The sequence below is a fragment of the Belonocnema kinseyi genome, chromosome 8 (assembly GCF_010883055.1).
Source record: "Belonocnema kinseyi isolate 2016_QV_RU_SX_M_011 chromosome 8, B_treatae_v1, whole genome shotgun sequence".
Lineage (NCBI taxonomy): Eukaryota > Metazoa > Arthropoda > Insecta > Hymenoptera > Cynipidae > Belonocnema > Belonocnema kinseyi.
Window position 1 is genome coordinate 10,022,366 of NC_046664.1, and position 10,994 is coordinate 10,033,359.

Here is a 10,994-nt window from a genome sequence, read left to right on the forward strand (position 1 = left end):
TGGATCGGTCCATTTTTGCAGGCAGTTCACTACTTATCCTCAAAGCTTTTTTAGGATGAGATAATACACACAGTCTGATTTTGTGAATCTCCTGTGGTAACGACAAGCAGTCTCCCGCCAGCGCAATATTGCCCCTCTTGTCTTTTCCTTACTCGGGCGGAATGTAAAAGGGAAATGTTGGAACTTTCGACACCGGATGAAACTATAAAAAGCTCGGGAACAACTTTACTCTTACACTTCTCAGGATGAAGATTCTGTCAAACTTCCCAAGTGCGAAGTCACATGTGGCCCAACATTGGCCCATAGTCGGTAAAAATATTGCCGAAGCTCGGCTGCCATTATCGCGCCAATGACGAAATGATAACTATGGCCTGCACTTGGCAGCCAAGGTTTGGCTGCCATTGTCGGCCCAACACTGGGTACTAGTATTGAACCAAACCTGGCTGCCATCGTCGCGCCATTGCCGGATTGATAACTATGGCCTGGACTTGGCAGCCAGGGCTTGGCTGCCATTGTCGGCCCAACACTGGCTACGGTCTAAGGATATGACAAAAATTATATTTTTAAAATAAATATTAATTGATTGCGAGTACTTTGAATATAAATATTAATGGTCCTATTTAGATTGAATACATGTATTTCATTTTGAACATTATATTACAAATAAAATTTCTAACGCTACGGGGTATCGAACCTACATCTATATACCTAAATCTATTGCCTAGCAGTCGGACGTGCTAACCACTCCGCTAAACCGACAAGTTGAAACTCTATGAAAAAGTCAACCTCATAAGGTGCAGGTCAGAAAAGTTAAAGAACCAAATTTTAAAATTTCTTTTTCTAATTATTTATTATTATGCGACGAAATTTTAACAAGAATATCAATACAATAATTTTTAAATAAATAATTTAAATCGATTACAATTTTTCTTTGCGTGATATTTCATTTTTTTCCGTTGTGGCCTGCTTTACAACTTTTTGCAATGACAGAAAATGTAATTTTTCATAAACATTAGAAATTTTTAATGACAGAACCCAACAAATTTCATCGTGAACTTTGACAATTTTTCAATCATTTTTTTTTATCTTGCGTGTAAGATTTATTTATTAGGTGCTAAAACTGAGACTTGGCGAAACAGAGTGCCGATTCTGGGTCAAGCATCGGTGGAGAATCGAAAAATATATATAGCCAATATAGGCTGCCAGCACTGGCTCAACACTGGGCCGATTTAAATAAAACATGGTTTGCCGTTGTAAAAGTAACACTTGGCCCAGTAATGTGCCGTCACTAAGCCAGACTTTGACTGACCCTCGTGAAACATGGTTCCCCGTACTAAAAGTGAGACTTGGTGCAATAAAGTGCTGATACTGGGTCAAGCAATTTCGGAGGATCAACAAATATAAAAACCCAATATAGGCTGCCAGCACTGGCTCAAAATTGGGCTGCTTTAAATAAAACATGGTTTTCCGTGATAAAAGTGACTCTTGGCCCAGTAATGTGCCGTCACTGGGCCAGACTTTGGCTGATCCTCGTGAAACATGATTCCGCGTACTAAAAGTGATACTTGACGCAATAAAGTGCCGATACTGGGCCAAGCATCGGTGGAGGATCGGCAAATATAAATAGCCAATATAGGCTGCCAGCACAGGGTTGCCAACTTGGGTTGTTGTTAAATCCAACAAACTGTTTTCTGAATGACTTACCGTTTCATACTCAGGTTTCTTTTTTCTTGTCTGAAAAAAGCTGAGGTTTTTTCCTTTTTAATATCTACACGTCAAAAAATGGATTTAATATTTTTTTGAAAAGATTATTATTCAGATCAGACTGGGATTTACCAGCTGGAGAGATAAAAGATTTGCAGATCGTATCTGAAAGCCGTTCTGCCCAAGTTTTTAGAAATAGTTTAAAATAAATAAAAAAAAGTTCAATTAAAAAGGTTTTAGAGTATTTTTTATAAATTCAGGGTACATCATAGATTTTTCAAGATTTTAAAGGATTTTCTATTTGTAAAAATTAAGCAGTTCCAAAGGTTGTTTAAAATTTAAGTATTTTTTTCATTAGGATCGTGAAACTAAGTCATTAAAAGTTAATAACATTATAATTGGGCATGAAGTTATTTAAACTGTATCATTTTAATCAAAAGTGCAAAGCTATTATCATAGCATTTGAAATATAATACTTTTTTTTAAAGGTAAGTTTCGAAGATCAATGATGATGAAATTAACATTACTTGCAGCGTCTTCGTTGAGAAGCTGAAAGGAATCGAAAATGTACAAAATAATTCTCTGATTGCGCAAGGGGTGAGCCTAAATTAATAAATCATTAACAATGGTGGCCAAAAAACTTTATTTTTAAAAATCCTGGATTTTTTCCCTGATTAACTTTTTATTTGTTTTGATCATTAATATTTAAAAACAACAATTATAGTATAATATAGAATTATTTATTAATGGAATACAAAATGTTTTATTGTAAAAATTAAAGTAGCAAGAAGTGACTAATTTCTAACTAAAGTTTTTTGGAATTAAAAACAATTCAAAAGAATTTCCTAAAATTTATACGAATTCTAGATAAATTCAAAACCCGAATTGTAAAAATGGTAAAAATTCAATTTTATTGTTACTGGAGTTGAGAATTTATATTTTTAGTTGAAAATGTAACTACTTCATGAAAAGTTTATTTTTCTAACTGAAGACTAAACTATTATTGTTGAAAAATAATTATTTTAATTAAAAATTTATCCGCGTAGTATTTTTTCAGATGAATATTCATCTACTTGCTGAAAAATTTAACTAATCCGTTAAAAATTCAATTTTCTTTTCGATTAAAGACTGATTTTCTCGGCAGAAAATGTAACTTTTCCATTTTTGTAAAACAACGGAAAAAATGTATAGGCGTTTATTTGAAAATTTCAAAAAAATATACTATTGGTTTGAAACTTATGTAAATTTTGGTTTATACACATTTTCTACTAGTAAACAATAATACAAAATTATAAATTTAAAAAATGTAATAAATGTGTAAAAACATAAGTTTTTTTTTGATTGAGCAATATGCGTACATTTTTAAAAAAGTTGAGTATGTCGAACTGGACATTTTTTAGCATGAACCAAAGAAACATGTTATGATTTTCCTTTTTCTGAAAAAATTTTATTTTGAAATCTTCGCAGGTTTTAAATACCACATTAAGGGCATGTGATGCTTAGAAAATTGTCGATTATACCATTTTTAGGTTTCCCCGGCTTTTTTTCTTGAATAATAAATATTTTGTCTTAAGAATTTGGGAAATGATAGCGAACATGCTAACGGACGTCCCCACACACTTTTTTTGTAGGTTAATTCAAAAAAGTTTTAATGTAGCAAAATGTGATTAATTTGCAGAGCGCTTAGGAAATAGTATCGTTTTTTTCAGTATTAGATTCCCCCGGCTTTTTTCCTAGGATAAAAAATATTTTGTCTTCAAAATCTGGGAAATGATAGCGAATATGCTTACGGACGTCCCCACACACTTTTTTTGTGTTTTTTTATCAAAAATTTTTTGATATTGCTAACAACGTGCGTGTATATTTCGAGGTTATGTGTGTTACAATTCACCCGAGCGTTACTTCCAAACTACACAATATTTTTGGCCGAAAACTTTGGACTTACAAATAAATATAGTAACTAATCTCCCGGAACTAACCTTATTTGCAGGCAATCAAAAAAGTTTATTTAATGAATAATTTTCAGATTATTGGAAAGGCAGAGATGAAAAACGACGTAACCTCAAAATAATGAATATGCATACAATTTGTATTTAGCACAATAAATTTTTTTTGTTATTATCCCTCAAAAAAGAGTCTGCCCTACCGAAAAGAATCTTTGAGTATATACTAAAAATTCTTTAGGTCACAGAAGCTCAGAGAAATTCTCCGCAGGCACTCAGGTAGATATTTTTGAAGGACCAGGAAGCTCATTTAAATGGTCTGAAGGCTTTAAAATATCCTTTCCGAAATTGAAATAAGAATACGATCATAAATGACAAGCAGAGAGTCTATCTCAATAGAGTTGCAGACACTCAAGGGTCCTTTGTTAAGCTTTAGGATTAAAATTTAGAAGTAGATTTTTTTTTATTTCATAGTTAACAGCCTAAAACATAATAATTCGGAATCTACGAGTTCCGATTACTTCAGATATCTAACTTTTTTTTGTGCTTAAAATTGGAATTAATAGAACGTTTCTCGTAAATGAAATGAGATACGCCAAAAAAGTCAACATTCTTTAATTCAACTAGAAAATTGTATATCAGTGTATAAGTTATAATAATAAATAAGTATAGTGAGAAAATTCATCAATTAAAAAAAAAGTGTTAATAATTTGAAGAGAAATTTAAAAAGGGAGAGCGGATTAGACACGACGAACTACTGTAAATAACTCTGCCCGCCCGGTACGTGACGAATACAAAAGAAACATTATATTACCGTCGTACCACTCTTAAAAGGACCACTAAAAGGATCTTGAAAAGGACCCAAATCTCTCAAACTATCAACGAGACAATTTTGTTTCAAATCGACTTTGTTTATAGACTCAAATATGCCAAGCTATTTCGCTAAAGAAAACTCAAAGATTTCTTTCGGTAGGGAAGTTATAATTATTAATAAGTATAGTGAGAAAATTCATCAATTAAAAAAAAGTGTTAATAATTTGAAGAGAAATTTAAAAAGAGAGAGCGGATTAGACACGACCAACTACTGTAAATAACTCTGCCCGCCCGGTACGTGACGAATACAAAAGGAACATTATATTACCGTCGTACCACTCTTAAAAGCACCACTAAAAGGATCTTGAAAAGGACCCAAATCTCTCAAACTATCAACGAGAATATTTTGTTTCAAATCGACTTTGTTTATAGACTCAAATGGGCCAGGCTATTTCGCTAAAGAAAACTCAGAGATTTCTTTCGGTAGGGTGGGGACGTCCGTTATGACGTTTTATAGCATCTCCGAATTCAGTTTTTAAAAATTTTTATTTTTGTGGAAAAAAGCCGGGAAAACTGTATGTATCACATGCCCTTAAATTAACGTTCACAGTAAGAACGATCCATATGCAAAAATTTCTATAATTTTTAAACCTATTGGGAACGGTGGCCGACCATTTCGCCACCTGGTGCCGGAACCTGGAACTGGAAAGAGTACACTTTTAAAAATGTTTGAGATTTACAATACATCACAATAAAAATGTAATGTGAAATTACAACTTTTGTATTGTGACGTGAAATTACAATACACGTATTGTGAATTGAAAGCTGCTTGTATCCGCCTCTACGAAGCAGCGCCATATTATATGTATCTGCTGAAAGTACACTTTTTATTTTGTGCAATATCGGAGTACGATAATTTAATCAAAAGTGAGACAAAAGGTAAGCTTACATTAAAGCTTATTTATATTAAATCCAAGGTTTTCGCGCAATATAGACTTCCTACGGATACCGAATAAAAATTTGAAATTTAGGAAAATATGTTTTTCACCTGGAAGCAAAATCAGAAGTTGGTATTTTCGCAGTAACTTTTAGAATGTTTTTATTTATATGCTGCGAAATGATATAATCTGCATCAGAAACTTAAAGTTTTAAAATAATCGATATTTTTCATGAAATATGCTTTCAAAATCTCTAACATAACCTACAAAAACACATGTACACTGTAAAAAATGTTTACTGTAATTTTACCACGTTGAATGTGGGCTCGATTATTACCAACACGTAAGGTTGGATATTCACGAAGGTCGGGAATATTTCAATCCGCCTTGTGATTTTACCTTTAGATCATGTGAAATCGCCACTCGATGTTGTAAATTTACAAATGATTGTGAATTTATAGGTTATGGTAATTTTCCCAGATGAAGTGTATAAAACTTCCAGGTTGCGGAATTTTTTCCTTACATTTGACAATATTCCATCGCAAAGAAGCCGAAAAGACATAGACATAGGATGTCGTAAAGATGTCGTAAAGACGTCGCCAAATTTTGTGCCCACTGGGATAAACATGATTATAATAGTCCAAGTTTATTGCAATGTTGTAAAGAAAAGACGAATGCGGTAATATAACCTCAAAACAGAGACAACAATGGAATAACTTGGACAAGTACGATTATGCTGTTTTTTTTCAATATGTTAAATTCGCTACACTTACCTTAACATACCCTTCTTCTGTTTTGAACGAAACTAACAAGTGCTCGTTTGGAAAAACATATCTTTAATCACAATTGCTGAAGATTTATGATGCAGAAATCTGAGGCTTGGTTATACCATCTCTGGCCCCTAGAGCTTACTCGGCGGGAGATTTAAAGTGAAATTAAAAAAAAAAAATATTAATCAAAAACCATTTTTAACAATGTTGGTCATTTTAATTCTTAAACGTGTGAAATTAAAATTTTTTTAAAACTAATTTAACGAGTAACATAATTGTCGTTCAACATAGCGTAGAACATTTTTTAGTTGAAACTATTTTATTTTCAATTAAAAAAATATATTTTTACTTCAATCTGTATTGAAAAAATATTTAAAAAGTAAACAATATATTTATTTTAAATATTTAATTTAGAAAAAAATGTTAATTAACTTGTAATTTTTGTTCCATTTTCCACATTCTTGAGACTTGTGATTTTACATAGTGTTGGAATTCTCTGCATGCGCATTGGATAATTTCCATTTCTTTCTGATAATTTTACGTGTACATTCTGACATATAACATATCGTATTGGATTTTCAAAAACTGTTGCGATTTTACTATTTTGGGAAAATCTCAACGTTGAATGTGGGCTCGATTATTACTAACGTCCAACGTAGGTTTATCACAGAATTTAGGTTATGTTACGATATGTAGCGTTGTAATTTTACAAGCATGTGTAGAATCTCTAATTTCAATGTGGAAAAGTGACCACGCTCAAACTGGTAATATTACCGAAAATTTTATTCGTAAAATTACAAATGCTTGTGAATGTCGTTTTCATTTTTTACAGTGTAATCTTTTCGTGAGCTATGTGTATTCGTTTAGGTTATGTTAGTGATTTCGACAGCATTTTGCATAAAAATTAAAGATTGTTTTCAAACTTTGAGTTTCTACTGCAGATTATTATTTCGAGGTATGAAAATAAAAATCAAGACATTCTAAATGTTACCGCGAAAATACCAACTTCTGTTTTGCTTTCAGATGAAAAACATATTTCCCTAAATTTCAATTTTTCATTTTGTTTCTTAAGGAAATTTATATTGCGCGAAAACCTTGTGAATAATGAGTTTATTGAAATTTTTAGATTTCTATAAAATATATTTTGTAATTAAAAACTGTTTTAATCAAATCTACATATGAATTCAATTCTGAAGAAAATGTAAATTGAATATGAAAGAAAGAAAGTAGCGCACGATTAGGATTAATTGGAACTAAGATAAGAACAACGTTATGTATTTTTTAAAGTTTTAACTTCAGCCATTTTTGCTTATAATCGAACTTTTATAAAATATGATATTGCTTTTAAAATGTCTACATGTACCGACGAAATTCAATTCAACTATACATACCGAAATTTCGGTGAAAATAGCCCTTTCCCCTTCCCCATGGAACTCTCATCGCGTGCCGCGCGTGCAGCTCACTGCGCGCGCAAGTTTGTATGCGCCTGGGGCGCGCGTCTAATGATTCTCGCGCTGCTCGCTCGGCCTTTAAATTTCCCCCACATTTGTTCGCAGGCGTTTTAAATTTAAGGTCAACATTTTCAACTACTGTAATTTAGTGACTGTGAATTCTCTTTTGTTAAAGTTCCTTCGTATCTTGTGCTTCGCACTCGATTTTGTCCAATATTTGAAATTTTCTCCGATGTTGCAAAATAAAGTACAGAGTTTCCAAAAAGTTATTTTTTTCATTCTTAATACATATTCATAGGAAAAATTTATAAAAATTTGTAGATATTTTTTTACTTGAAAAGCTTTTATCTTTTCAGTTTTTTCGTCTCTTGTGTGAGAATGTGCCCGCGCGGCAGGCATGTTTTTTATTATATTCTTTACGAATAAAGCAAAACCTACGCGTCCTATCGAAAAATTATTTATCACAAATTTTAAGGTCATATTTGGGTAAGTATTTTTTCAATATATTGTTTTTATAACTCGTGCCCTTCTTCAAAAAATTTAATTCTTTGATTTCGAATCGATTAATCACAACAAATGTGTAGCTCCCTTTTACATTTTTATCATTCATGATTGAAAAAGTATTAGAATCCGCCCGTCCGTCCATAAAAACGATAACTCTTGAAAAAATGAACGGATCAAATCAACCTTTGGCACACTTTTTTTAAGACCTAAAAAACGAGTGCGCATACCAGTCATTTTTAAAAAATTCAAAAAATTAGAGCATTTAAAAAAGTTTTGGGGCCTTTTTTTAAGATTTAAACATTTAATGAAAGGATATTTTTTGTACTCAGAAAGTCAAAAAATTTATCCTTATGACTTTTTCAAAAGAAAAACAAAAGAGAGCATTATCATAGTTTTAGCATTCAAAAAATGTAAAAAATCAATCGGAAATCAAAATTTTAAAACAAACATCGCAGAATTTAAAAAAGAGACAAAAACATTGCTTTTTGAAAACCCCACAAGATTATCATCATAACTTTTTGGAGTTTTTCTTAGATCAAAATTTCAAATTTGATTTGTTGTCAAACTACGGCAGATGCGAAAAAAATGAACATAAAAAATTGTGATCCCAAAAGTACCTAAAATTTTTTTAATAATCACTCCTTAATAGGACGCGTAGTTTTTCTTCTATTCGCGTAAAATAAAATTGAAAAGGAAAAGAATATAATTTTTGTAAAGAACGACACAAGCTACAAACAAAAATTAGTAAATAAAAATTGTGCACCTAAAACATATCTGCCAATTTTTTCTAAATCAATTTTTGACAGAACGCGTAGTTTTGATTTTAATAACAAAAATGAGATTAAAAAGATTTGTGGAAGAAATTTGTGATACGAAAAAATTATTTAACAATTTTGTTATAATTTATTACATTCTCATTATTTATAATTGAGAAAGTATAATAATTTTGCGAAATTCGACACGGCAACATTCAAATTACGAAATTTTTTTAAACCAATTTTTAATAGATTTCGTCATTTTCGTTTTTATATATTAAAATTACTATTCATAAAGTCGACAATTCATACGGGTAGGATTAAGGTCGCCATGTATGTAAGCCCCAGCGTGTCGAACCTGTATGTGGTTAAACATCAAAACTATTTTGATGACAATTTTACTTTTTGGTAGAAACTTCTTTTTTTTGGTCAAAAATTATATTATCGCATTAAAAATTCCACTTTTTTGTAAATAATTTGTCCTTTTCGATTCAACATTGAAAAATTGTCTAGAAAATTAATTTTTGTAGTTGTTGAAAATTTGTGGTTTTTGATGGAACATTAATATTCTTGTTGAAGAATTCAGCTTTTGGTTGAAAATATAACCATTAAGCTCAAAATTAATATTTTTTAATGGAAAATTCAAATAACCCAGAATATTGATTCTCTGAAAATTGAAAATTTTTAGAAAATCAATCTTTAGCTTGAAAATGGAAGAGCTGGGAAGTATTTCAGAAAAATTTTATTTAAGGTATCTGAAATACAAACTACATTGACAAAATACATTTGTAATACACCAGGGGCCGTACGTAACATGATTTTTAACCAAATACTTGAATTTTCGATGAAATAATTACGTGTTTGATAAAATAATTGGATTTTTAACATAGAAAGATGAATTCCCACTTAAAAACACGTAATAATTAAAATTTCAATTGAATTTTCAACTAGGCAATATGAATTTTCCGCAAAAAAATGTTCAACCAAATAGTTAAGTTTTCAAGCAGAGATAAAAATTGATTCCGAACAAAAATTTTAATAAAGTAGTTAAACTTTTACCCAAGCAGTTGAATTTTCAATGTAATATAATCAATGTTCAACAAAATAGTTCAGATATTAACCAAAGTGATGAAGATTCAACTAAAAATATGAATCTTCAAAACGAAAATGATTCCTTAACAAAGAGATGCAAATAAAAAGTTCAAACAAAGTAGTAGAATCCTCAAGGAAAAAAGATTAATTATCAACTAAACAGTTGCATTTTTCTCGAAATAGTTGAGTTTTCAAGAAAATATTTGAATTTTTCACCAAAAATAACATAACCACACAAAAAAAGTGCGTATCTGCTAACAAGGCACACGTATTCCTATGGATTTTGGGGCGCTGAATTCAAATTCGGTATCAAAAATCACTCATCACGTCATGGTTGAGCCATAACCTCAAAAAATGACGAAAAATCATGCACTAAGGCAAATAAATTTCAAAATAATGCCAGTGATGCAAATTTTCTTATTTAACATAACTTTACCCAACAGAACCTGACCTCACCTAACCTGAATTAACAGAAATTTATTGAACTACACGTAAAGCTCTGGAAGCATATTTTCCCAGTAGCAGATGTGTGCTACATCGAATGGGTCAATTCGAGCCTAACCTAGAAATAAATCTAACCTAGCCAAACCTAACCTCACGAAACACAATTAAACTTATTGTGTTGTCCCGTTGTGTTTGCGGTACCGTTTGAATCAGCTTGGGCTTAACCTGCAAAGAGGTTTAACCTAACATCACCTGACCTAACTTAACTTCACGTAACACAATTAAACTCATTGCGTTGTCCCGTTGTGTTTGCGGTACCGTTTCATTTAGCTTCGGCTTAACCTACATAGAGGTTTAACCTATCCTAACCTAACAAAACCTGACCTAACCTAACCTAGCCGAATGAAATCCAACCACACGTGTAGCTATGTAAGCGTACGGTTCCCATAAATGTATATTATTCTAATTCGTAACTTACACTGGTATTAAAACAAATGAAGTTTCATTGCCCCGTTAAAAAAAATGCGCATTCTTTAAAAAAAAATTTGTTATTAAACGTTTTATTGCAATTTCTAAATTA